Raw genomic sequence first — 10,560 nt, forward strand, 5'->3', positions numbered from 1 at the left:
TCATGTTCACTGTACAGGGTGGCAGACTCAAGATGACACTCTTGACTCGCGAGACCATGGAAGTATTAAAAGAATACCCCACTGATTTAGCAACGCACCCTTTTAACATTGTTGGGGAAAAAAAGCATCAAAATTGATGCAGCAGAACCATATATACTGTCTTTTATTTTAGTAAATGCATTCTTCATACCTTTTTCTGTACCTATATTACCAACAATGCAACTCGACTACTGACAGTTTGGCTGGATTATATTTGGGTGTCTTATGCTTGGTAGCTAAAGTAGCCTCGAACAGCTAACCTCAAGCAAAGATAAGGAGAAGGCTACAGAGGTCTGGTACCAGATCCACAGCCCAGGATTTGTATACGACTTATACCAAGACCTGTACACACACTTTGATGTGTACATTGGTGGTAAAATTTCCTTTTTAGGAGAGTCCCAGTGGCTAACTGTGGTACTGCAAGATAAAAAAACACTAGTCTACATCTACACTACATTATCATTCTTAAGCAGCGTTATAAGACAAAAACGATCTCTGTCCACACAAGCGTTTTAACTCCAGTAGCACCTTTAACAACGCTTATCACACAACCAGTCAGCAAGTCGGGCACCACAATCTTTGTTGAATTTCGGAGTTGTTATTCCAACTTCAGCAGGCGTTCGTGTGCATTTTCCAATTTGGAAACTCATTTTACGATATGTCCGACACAACATGAACGCAAAAATATACCCTTCTGTTTGTGCGTGTGTGCTGCTCCTACTGCTCTCTTTTTCACCCTGCTGCCTAATGACCTACACCCTCCCTCCCTCCCTCCCTCCGTTCCACTCTCCCCTCCCCCTCAGCACCAAGGACTGTGTGTGTGTGAGGAACATGGAGGTATGGAGGGGGAGGGGAGGAGCAGATCATCCACAGATCTGTGGATCATGTGCATCACTGAACACAGATAAACAGGGGAGGGGCTCTGAAGTCATCAGGATTGCTACATGCTATTGGTCAGCTGGGAGGTCTAGATCTGTACAAGGAGAAATGTCTTTCCTTTCCTCCTTCCATTCTTCATTCCTTCCTTCCTGTGTCTGAAGCCAATCGCTGCATGCATTGGATGAAAGTCAGGGAGTCTACCATTCAAACACAGTGCTAACACATATAGGCACAGACACATATCTTATGTGCATCTGCCGTCTACCTGACACCTGATATATATATTAAGATGGACAGATACTGCAGTGGATCATGAAAGAAAATCCAGTTTGTCTCCATGACTTTTTTTCAAGGCAAATGCTTTGTTTGAACACCCTGTTCAGGATCAAATTTGTTTGTAATTTGTAGCTTTTTTCTGTCCCTGTGTGGTTTATCATCTGAGGTGAAGTGCGTCTCTCGCCTTTACTTTGCTTTTTCCCCTTCGTTCAGTACCTGCATTTCACTCTTGTCTGAGTTCAGATTGGTCATGTCCTTCACGAATTCCCATCGTTTTTTCGAGTTCTGTAGCCGCTTTCCGACCGGAGGGATTTTTGCAGTTCCTAGAACATAACGTTCCTAGAACGCTTTTTTTCTCGTGTTCTGTCTGGACCAATTTGGGGATTTTTAAGTTCCTCTGGCCGCAGTTCCTGTAACTCTTTCAGCTCCTACTTCGGGGCAGGGTCTTTTCCCTTTTCCGCACAGTGGTGGTTAGATGGCTGTGATTATAATAACAAAAGGTCAGTTCCTATGGCCACTTGTCCAGTGCGAATGCAAATGAAGAAACGGTTTTGGGGGAGAGTAGTTTGTAGTAGAGATGGTCTAATACTGCCTAAAACGCTGGTATCGGTATTATCGGAAGTACTGGAGTTCATGCACTGATCCAATACCACGTTATAAAGCCCTAAAGAAAATCTACATTAAAGTAGTTCATTTATGTTTTTTCCATTATAACTGACTGTCAAACTGGAGAATAACAGAAAATTCTGTGGCATTCATTGTTTGTGTTTGTTTATGTTTCACAAAGAGTTTAACCTGAGCCAGACCGACAACAAAGATAGAAATAATATCACATCCATACAGGGATAGTAGTATACAGTAATAAACAATAAACACATAATAAAATATATGACTCACTGGTATCGGATCGGTACTCGGTATCGGCCGATACGCAAGTTCAGGTATCGGAATCGATATCAGGAAGCAAAAAATGGTATCGGGCCATCTCTAGTTAGTAGAACTTTTTAGAAGTGGAGTGTTCCTATAACTGCGTTCCTGTAGCTACTTGATCGGAAAGAGGCTTATAAATGTTGAGTTTGTGCTTCCCTAGTTCCCCCTTTAGTTATCTTTGAACTGCTCTCATCTCCATAGTATTGTTGTTCCAAAAGTCTTGAATTGTTGCCCTCAGGCGTGATGTAGGCTAGTCTTTGATGTTTGGGTATATCCTGATGGTCTTTTTTGGCACTACAGAGTCTACACAAAAATGGTTGGGTCATAAAACACAGGGCTTTCAAGTGGGGGAGTGGAGTTTGTGTCCCTTTGAAAGCAAGACTTTTATCCAGGAAACGTGTGTTTGTGTCCCAGGTGGACTACTAACCACAATCTTTTTTCTAATATTTACTAGTTGTTTTAGTGCCTAAACCTAACTGTCATCGCTGCATGATGGTAACTTTTTGCCGGCTAAATTGAACAGCATCAGCTGCTAAAAGGACCCTCACATGCACTGTACCCGACTCAAAGCCACTTTTTGTTGGCTAAACTCAACTGCATCGGCCCCTAAAACGACTGGCAGCTCGAAGTGACCGGTACCCAGCTCACCAGTAACCTTTTCTTGGCTAAATGAAACTGTAAATACCGCTAAACTTACCTGTAATGTGAGCGGCCGTCTCATGGCCAGCCGGCAGTCGCCTATTTCGTAGGATATCATACGAATTGTTTTCGTACGATATCATATGAAAACGTTAATGAGTATGCGTTGCCATGTGTTACAACCAGGGCTGTAGTCAAGTTTTAGGCTACTTGTCCTGAAGAATCCATAGTACAAAGTGCTCGCTGACATTGTGTCTGTGGTCAAAATAAAATAATTGATGCCTGATGATAGAGCCATACAATGCTGCCGGAAATATACCAAGGTACAATACCAATGCCCGTTCTAGATGAATTTTGAATTAAACCAATACCTGTTTTCTGAACAAACACTTCATCAATGGTTTTGTCTTGAAAGAGGAAGTTACTTTAGAAAAAACCATATAGTGCTGGACTCGGTCGAGACCAACTATAATATTTGGCGAGACCAATGGCCAAGTTCAAGACAATAGAAAAAGGTCTTGAGTCCGGACTCGGACTCAAGTAGCCAACTACAGCCCTGCTTACAACTGATTTTAATGACTTAATAGCAGAGGTGGGCTGTCAGGGCAAACATGACCTTCTCTGCTGGCCAAGAGATTGTCATAATCAGAAAATTATATATTTTTTTATAATTATATATATATATATATACATACATTTCTAAAATATATATATTTATTAATTTCATATGTATTTTACAAAGTCTGTTACTGTTATTTCATTGCTACTCTCTCCCTTGGTTGTGCGGCTTTCAGTGCATTTCATAAATTAGAGCTTTTATCCAATCATATTTCCCCCTGTGCTGTCTTACTGAGGCGTTCTGAATTTTTAGTGAATCCATCTCATGGATGTATTAAGAGAAGCAAATAGGGAGAATGGTGTTGATTGTCATATTCTTTATTCTGTTGGGCGTATTCTTTGACAGGCCAAAGCCCAGCCACTTACACATTTTTTGGAAGGTTTAGTATACGGTGGCCCGAGAAGCAAAACTAGCTAGCATCACATACCCTTAGCAGTAACGTTAGTTCAAGTTCGTTTTGAGTTTTAGATGTAAGGTTAATGAAAGAAAGGTGGATGTACTTTTCCTTCAAATGTACCAGTTAGTATACGGGGGCCGAGAAGCAAAACTTGCTAGCATCACATACCCTTAGCAGTAACGTTAGTTCAAGTTCGTTTCGAGTTTTAGATGTAAGGTCAATGAAAGAAAGGTGGATGTACTTTTTCTTCAAGCGATGAGCAGCTTTTGTAAGTTTAATGGATGTTTCTGTATTTTAGTGAAATGATTTTAGTAGCTATTACTGCTTGCTTTAGATTTAGTTGCTGCTGGTGTTTAAGGTTTGAGCAGTGTCAGTGGCCGCTGTGTCCTCCTGTGTGTGTGTGCGTGGTGGCATGTGTGTGTTGTTGAGTCCCAGCAGCTTGGCTGGAATTTGTGGGGGAAGCCTGTTGATCGCTTATTGTGTAATTTGTGTTTTTGATTGTTTTGTGGTTGTCGTATGTGTAAATGTGACCAGATGTTGTGTTTTTTTTCTTTTTCTTTGGTAATAACAGTAATTTTGACAATATGTGATGCAGCATCCTGCCATACTGCGTAAAAGGGATGGCTTCAGTCACCGTGTATTCATGTCTCTGCAATAGTGTATTAAAACCCTCTAGGTGTTGAGCCTTGTGTTAAAGGTGCTGTAGGTAGGATTGTGAAGATCCAGGACTTAGCCAAAACATTTGAACATCAACAACTTCTCAGTCCCTCCCCCCTTTCCGCTAAAGCCTAAAACGTTCTCCTAAGCCCCTCCCCCCACAAGGGAGAATGAATGCGTGTGCATAATTAGTGACTGACACGCAGTTAGACACCTCCCCTCCCCTCTGGCCCTGATTGGTGCATCTGATGGTGCATTTTTTATTACCTGCTTCATGTAGTTCTACTGGAACATAGGGTCAGTTTCAGCAAATATGACAGAAAGTTAGTTTTATAAGGCTTACCTACTGCACCTTTAAATTACTGTATTCCACACGATAATGTCCTAGTGTCATTGTGAGGTTATTCAAATCTGGTTAAGGTCTAATTGCTGTAATACAGTATTGAAGGCCCAGGTGTAAAATACACGCCAGCGGCACTGCTTAATAAACAGATGAATATTAAAACCACACCTCAAAAAAGCATTCTGTTGAGGATTCTTCCAGGGCCAAGCAATGGAAAGCTGGAGCAGGGTGACATTTATCTCTGAGCTGCAGGTTGCAAGCTAATTGCTGGTAGTTAGCTGCTGGATACTTTAGTGTGCAAATAGGTGTCTTACAAGACAGATGAAATCTCTCTAAAAGCTAGTAAGTGGATCTTGAGTTGACATTAGTTATAGCTATTAGGTCAACAATGAAGTTCCATGCTCAAATCAAATGCTATGGTTAGCACTAGCTTGCTAGCTTTATCTAAACACACTGAGTTCGATTCAGTGTAAGAAAATTAAAAAATAATCGGGGGGCAACTTTTCCTCCTACAGTAAATCATTGGGGCATTTACAAAGTTTTGGAATAAATGAAATAGTAATTAGTGCATAAAGATGCTGTTTTTTAAAGTTAAATGAACCCAGAATATCACCAGCTAGTGCCAACATAAGTAAATAAACAGCATACTATTTCCATTATCATCACATTTGTAACAGCGCTGTTTGTGAGTGTAGGTAAGAGACATGGGAAATGGAATTTAGAAGAATTTAATACAATTATTTCTTTAAAAATCTTGGGGGAAATTTTTGCACCTTGATCACTTTTTTAGGGGCATTCTGAGATTTCTTGGAGCATATTTACCCTTAATCCCCTTAACTTCTGACACATATGGGTGAGTGAAAATGCTATGGTCTGTCAAAGACCAAAAATTAAGCGTCTGTGTCAACAGACAGGAAAGTCAACAGGTCATTTGGGTAAATGAACAGTCCACAGAGCTAAGGACCTCCAACATGGCCGCCAGTGTTACAGCTGAATGCCTCCTGTAGAGTTGAATAGAGCAGCACCTGGTTTGAAGCTCCATCCACCATCTGTGTGAGGCAACAGTTGCCTGATGATCTCATCCTGGACACACAGTCGCTCTCACTGTAACTCTATCCCCCTTTATTCTCCTCTCATACTGTGTGTGTGTGTTTGTGTGTGTGTGTGTGTGTGTGTGTGTGTGTGTGTGTGTGTGTGTGTGTGTGTGTGTAAGTGAATATCCGCGCTAGGTCATATAGTAAGGGCTCGGTTATAAAACATTTTGGAAAATGACACTGACAACAGATTACACAGTTTTATATTTGAGTCTCCTTTCACAGGAACTTTACTCCTGTCAGTAACTTGAATTCAGTACCCTGATATTTTGTATCACTTTTATTGTTTTTCTTGGTGATACATGTGTTTGATTGTGAGTCTCTGTGGTTTCACTAGAAAATTCTTCTAATCCCATAATCCTGTAGAATATTATTGAGTTTGAGATTTCCTACTCTGCAGACAGACCGGTGCAGAATACAGGACTTGGCTCACACTGACCTCTGGTGGATCACAGATGAGAACTGCAACAGTGCATTTAGAATCCGAAACATGTTTATGGCCAAATAGGTTTTCACATACAAGGAATTTGCCTTGGTGTTTGGTGCATAAATAAACATAGTAAGAGAAAATGAAAGATCAAAGCAAGAACAAAACTGACAATAAAAGTATTACAAAAATATATACAATATATCTGTTTGAGAGATGATGAGAGCTGAACAATTCTGTGCAGGAATGTGCAAAATATTGTCCAAGGAATGTGAAAAGGTTAACCCTGTAATAATAGAGACTACGTACAGAGATGATAGTCCTAGAGATGTCCAACACAATGTCTCTGTTTTAGGGGCTTGGAAACAAGAAGACATTTGTTTTCAAACGAAAACACAGTGGTGTGGACGTAGCAAGAGTCTGGTCTGGCTGCTTTGTGTTTTTGCAAAGCTTGTTAACGTGATGTGACGTCATTGTGGCGGGGGGGATAAGGTTGCCTCTGAAGTGGAGAGGCCCCGGCCCTTGCTGTGGTGGGGGATGGTGTCAGGACTGTCCCATTGTCTTTCAAAACGTTGCATTCAATGAGCTGTATTCATCCAGACTGTTGGGAGCAGTCCTGAAAACATCTCTGTCAGTCCAGCGCAAGCACGCATGAAGATCCTCCATAGTTATGCTGTTCCATTTCTTAGATGTCCTCACAACATAGGCACCTCTGATTCTATCTATCTATCTATCTATCTATCTATCTATCTAAAGCTGAGATAAATTCAGGCATAATTTGTTTTAAAGAATGGTAAAAATGCATCTTGTGTTTTGTATTAAAACGTGTATTAATTCACATGGATGTGCTGTGTTTTGGTGGTGAAACTGCCCCTTTGTTTACATTTGAATCATGAAATGTGCACGTTAGCTGAGATAAGCCGGAATTTCCCATCCAGGCAACCTCGCCTGAAGCTCATCATTTCTTATCTGTCAATCTTCGTGTTCTGTCAACATCATAGTCAAAGTCAACTTTATTGTCAAAGATAAAGACCAAGACCCAACATGTTGTAAATATTTACAAGTTAAGTTAAGCTGGGGCAACTGACAAATCAAGAACAACAATAAAAAAAAATTATAATATATAACATGTAGTGTAAAAAGAAATGAAAAGATGTGCAGGGAATATGCCATCCGCAGACATCAGACTTGAGTCACCATAATTTAGAAAATCTTTGGTAAAAACTTAAATTATGAACATAGTGTCACATGAAAAACATCTGCAGTATGGAGCCTTGTGTGAAGCAGAGGTTTTAGCAAAAACAGATTGAGGCTACATTTTCACGTCACATTTAGATTTACATTTAATCTCTGCTTTTGGACTTGAGCTGTTCTGTCCTGACTCAACAGATGCTGATGCAGCCACATGAAGCTCTGTTCAATGCGTGTGTTAGTCCTGCTGATCACTGTCTTCACACTTTATATTATAAAGCAATCTGTGCAGCTGCTAAAGGCTCCAGCCTGACCAAATCATGCCCGATTAAACCCCAAACTGGTAATTAAGCAGAATGAGTCCGTTAATCTATATTTACTCTCTCTTTTGTCTTCTCCTTCCTCTCATGCTCTCCGTCTTCCCTTTTTAAGAACTTACTGTGCCATAATAAGACCTTCATTAGTGACTATTTAATAAAAAAATCAAAGGAAGAGAATAGACAGATGAGAGCAAAGGTTTCACTTAGTGCTCGTTTCCTACTATTTCATCTTCAGAATAAAGCAGCACTACAAAGCTCTGCCTAGTGGATGACCTTGTCATGTGATGGATAAAGGTTTCGGAGTCAGAATCCCCCATGTCAGCGGTATTGACTCCTGGGTACAGAATATTAAGGGAGGAGACTGGCTTCATAAGTAATTATATCACTACATGATATTGGCCGGTGGTGATTCATTTTAAAACATATGGCAATGAAATAGACACATCGTCAAATTCAGACAGAATCTGCAGATGTTTTGGGGGTTCTGCTGGGATTTGGGGCATGGTGTGTTTTGAGGATGAACGAGCTCTCCTTTAACTTATTTAAGCATGCATATTCAACAGATTCTGTTTGGGTTACTTAATAGGGGTAGTTACTGTAGCAACAATGCCCTGCTCCACACTCCGTCAAAAGTGATAATTCTATACTTCATTGCCATGCAACTAAATTGCTAGGAATTTGGTGCATTGTGCTCATTACACAAAAAACAAAGCTTTCATAACAAGACAGTCCATACCCATTAAAAACATATAGTTACATATAGTTTTTTTTTTTTAAGCCTGCTGGAGATTGAGCAGACTATCTTTTGTTGAGAAGCCTGTTTACAGAATGTCTTACTGCAGGTTATGTTGTAGTTTAAGTGTTTTAGTTTGAACATGCGGTCTGCTTTAATGTCCCAGCAGGAATGTAGACAGAACAGCTGAAAGAGGGAAACTTTGAGAGAAAGAAGTGAGAGCAGAGAGACAGAATTGAACAGAGTGAGAGAAGTTTATTGACAGGTAAGATACAGATGAGAGCAGAGGCCTGAACCTAGTCCGAACACACAAACAAACACACACACTTTAATTTGGGCTTGTTGGTAGAAAAGATGTTTAATTTAGGCTGATCTGAAATTTTACCACAAAAGAACAGTCTCTGAAAAGAAAACTGCAGCTGTAAGAACCAGAGATGAGTGAAAAATAAAAACCCACTCTGAAAGAAGACCTTAGTTGAAACAGTGACCCAGTTTTCTGTGCATCTCTGCTTGATAAAATACACGCATGTTAAACAGAGGACTGGGAAGATGAGGTTCACTTCGTTTTAAAAATTAACAAAATAATCCGTTTCTACAGGTTTACAACACACAAATCTGTATAAAGACACAACAGATCAAACCAGACCACAGACTAAAGGCACATGTACTTTGGTCCCATCAGGCCTCCCCCAAAAATCAGAGACCAAGACCAGAATCACATGTTGAAACCTTGCCCAAACAGACAGAATTAGCATACATCCTGTGTATGTATGTGTGCGCCCACTCACAGCTGAGTGGGACGAGATTTAAACTGGAAATTTACAGGGGTCTCTATTCTTCAGTAAAAGCGCCACCTTTGCATCCTCAATATTATTACATGTCAGCAATGTGTTACTGTCAATCAATACTATAAAATTCCTCACAATTATCATTAGCCTAAAAATATTTCTATTTTCGAGAATGCCTAAAATATCTTCATTATGGTGAACTTGCAGCGTTTATTCAAATCATGCATAAACAGCTTCGACAGGATTGTTCAGCTATGGGAATAACAGCAAGAAAGTGTGCCAGTTAAAGAAAAAACGCCTTTTGAAATTTAGAAATCACACGACACTGCACAACAAGTAGTTCATTCTACTTCCTTTGAGGATTTCTGGGTACTGAAGATCCTCAGAATTTAGTTCCATCTGGTATTTAAACTACATGTAAAGGGATTCTGTGTAGTGCAGCAAAATTGTTAAAAGCTGCAAGCTGGTTTAGTGTAGGTTGCCAACATGCCTACAAAGTAGAAAATTGGATGCTGGTGTAAAGTTAAACTTACATTGCAGATGAGGAGAGAACAGCATGAATCATCTCCCTTGTACCTTGGAAATAAAGGTTTTAATTTTGTTTTGTTTTAATTTTGAATTCACCAAAGTGCACAAATGAACAGGATGTCATTTGGAGGAATGAACCAGCACACTGAGAATGTGTGTGTCAGAAACTGCACGGTTCAAAAGAAATCTTCAAATGACTGACAACATGGCAGTGATGGAATCTGTCATGACAGAGACGTTGAGTTAATACCACAAAGAACCCACCCTAGACCAGTGGACCCAAAGCTGTCAAAGCTGTCAATTGTATGGAAAATATAACCGCAAAATTACAATTCAGGATGGACATTTATTTAGAGAGGTGGTCGCCTGTCATACAGTATATGGCAATTGAATAGATTGTTGAATTAGAACTGGACACTTAAGAGAAAGTAACCTCTCACATATTGTGTGTCTGTAGTAGCATGTCGATTATTGTGTATATAAGTGCATGTCAACACCATCTGTTTGTGTACCATGTCGTGTGGGACACTTTGTCAAGGAGCTAGTTTTAATAAATGTGTTCAAATTGGCATTCGCTTGGGAACGCATAAGAATGGGTAGGTAGTTCAAGTAGCGACACGATGTATAGAAAAATAACCGATCACTAACCACAGGAACCCAATCTTTAACAGAAAATCCAAGGAAAAGAGACTACTGCCAT

This window comes from Perca flavescens, chromosome 12 (genome assembly GCF_004354835.1).
Source record: "Perca flavescens isolate YP-PL-M2 chromosome 12, PFLA_1.0, whole genome shotgun sequence".
NCBI lineage: Eukaryota > Metazoa > Chordata > Actinopteri > Perciformes > Percidae > Perca > Perca flavescens.